General features: G+C 27.0%; 1 protein-coding gene across 2 annotated transcripts in view; it reads right to left on the bottom strand.

Moving 5' to 3' along the window:
- The window catches only part of LOC107642676 (separase-like), an 11,106-nt gene that overhangs the window by 6,431 nt on the left and 2,152 nt on the right, over positions 1-2,523 (bottom strand). The window contains exons 3-4 of one of the 2 annotated variants that reach the window (XM_016346098.2): positions 1,566-2,076; positions 1,088-1,293 (exon numbers count right to left, since the gene is read on the bottom strand). The gene's annotated coding sequence lies outside the window, so the exon portion shown is untranslated. Of the gene's footprint in view, positions 1-1,087; positions 1,305-1,565; positions 2,077-2,523 lie in introns of both variants that reach the window. The other variant, XM_021122909.1, reaches the window with a different exon arrangement.

Genomic DNA, 2,523 nt, shown 5'->3' on the forward strand with positions numbered 1-2,523 from the left:
CATGCATTATATACCAATTAAATAACTAAGCCAATATGCCAAACAAATAATATTGTAAAAGGCAAAATTAATAAATTTTTTTGTAATATAATTTATTTATTTTAGTTTAATTTAAAAATATTTATATACTCAAATTTTAAATACAATATTCTAAGTAATCAAGTATTTTAGAAAATAAAAAAATTATCCCATTAAAAGCAATTTAAAAAGAAAAATATTAAAAAATATTTATAAAATTTTTTCATCTCATCATTGACAAATAGTTAAATACAGACATGTCAAAAAAATAAATAAAATATACATATAAAATGTTAAGATACTGCTTTTTTTGTCAAATCAAATTAATGAGAGAAAAAGACATAACGCTATTTGTCTACGTGAAAAATTGGTAACAAATTAAAAAAAATAAAAAATGGATTAAAAATATAGATTGAGTAAGTAAATTGAAAAAAAAATTTATAACCGCAGTGGAGGAAGACAAAGGAGTAGGATGGAGGCAATTCAACTGAGAATGTTAAAGAAAGGAGAAGAAAGAAATACAAAAATGATAAATTTTTTTAAGAAACTACAACAAAAGCTCTAATAAAATAATTAGAGTAAAGCTATAGAGTACATTGTACTCAGAACAAAACGGTACAAACTAAAACTAAGATAAAACTAAATAAAATATAATTTAAATAAATATCACAAAATATAATAAAATTTACCAAAATTTACTTATCACTACTATTGATGATAATTAAACACTTTCTCCATCATAAATTATTCTTTTGTTCTTTTCGTACATGCTTCTAAAACCAACATTTATCATAGTCATTGTCTATTTTAGAAAGTTGTCTCAAGAGTTATTTAAAAGATAAAAATGTTAGAATTGAGTAAGAGAAGTAAAAAAAATTAAAGAAATGAAAAAAATAGATTATTTAAGTGGAAGATTGAAAAAGAAGTTACATGTGAAATTTTTTGTAACTAGTAGTGAAATGCATAACTGTAAAGTTAGTTTTGGATTATGTTGACACTTAGCAGGGTTAAAATAGGAAAGAAAATTGGACACCAAACTTGAGGTTTTCGCATTATATATTGTTATAGATTCCAATAATACAAATATATTTCTGAGTATCTCCGCACGTTCAACTGCAAACATATCTCCCAGGATCACCTTTGGGACTATATGTTGAAAATAATCCAGGGCAATCCCTGAATTTGTTTCGCTGAATGTATTTTTACTGTGAAGCATTGTCGTACTCTTCAAAAGAATTTTCTGTGTTTCATCTCCAACATATGCAAAGCATCTTACTGAGATTCAACTACAGTTGTGTTAAAGATGGAAGCAAACAACTCTATGCTGCAACAAAACAAGTACACAACTTAGACCTCAGAAAGGAGATCAGATGTATCCAACAATGCTAGCAGGAGGGAAAAAATGAAATGATGTTTGCACTACTTTTTTTATGTATGTTTACTTCTTATCAATTATTTTTATTATTAAAAAAAAAGTGTAAAAAATATATACACAGGTTCATGTATATAACATTCCTAAAAAATAAAATGGCAGTCATAAGTACTACTTAATCGAGCGACCAGCTTCATCTAAAGTTTCCTCTTGACAAACTCCCATTTAAAAGTTTATGAAATGGCCAAAAAGTCTGTCTTCTAAAACTTCGGTTGCAATACAATGCCAATGCCAATGCCAATGCCAGCTACCTTCTTTCGTGGGTTCCATTGTTACATTTTAAGCTGCTTCGTTCATTGTAAAGCAAATACATGAAGTCCCTGCAAAATCAGAGATGACATTTACCGCTACTGTTTTGAGACTACCATCTTCAGGACAGTAGACAGAATTTTTCCATTAGGAAGATCTAATTTAGCCAGAGCTGATTCGTAAAAAGATATATGCTCGAAACTAAAACTCTTCACTTCATAGGTCTTTTATTTACTTTGATGCAAATCTCCATGATACTGATCAAGTGTCACCTCAAAGATTAATTTAAGTTGTATTGCTATCCCTTAAAATCTGCTTGGCATTTTGAAGTTCCTTTTCTGCTGAATTCCATTCTCTTTTCTCAATATAAATTTTTCCTAACAAATCACAAGATTTTTTTCAAAAATAAAATAAAACAATTTATTATTTCCTTAAACAAGATTTTTGGACTTTAATTCTCCAAATACGATTTTTTTTGTATTTGGGCAAGTTAGCGGCAAACTCTATAAAAACTAACAAGTTCGTCGTACCCTCTCCGAACTCCCCTTTAAAATTTTTAAAATACATGTTTTAAATTCATGTCATTATTTCCAAAAGAGTATATAAATACAAATAGTATATAAGAGTACATAAAAATATTCCGATAATAAGCATGGCTTCTTTAAGATTTTTTTTTATTATAAATTAAAAAAATAAGCCATATTTAACAATGACAACTATTATTATGCCTGTACATGGTACACCAGAATAAGTCATATTTAACAAGAATTTTTTAATTATAAATTAAAAAAAATTTCGAAAATAAAATACAACTTATTTCCGTA

Source organism: Arachis ipaensis, chromosome B05, assembly GCF_000816755.2.
Source record: "Arachis ipaensis cultivar K30076 chromosome B05, Araip1.1, whole genome shotgun sequence".
Lineage (NCBI taxonomy): Eukaryota > Viridiplantae > Streptophyta > Magnoliopsida > Fabales > Fabaceae > Arachis > Arachis ipaensis.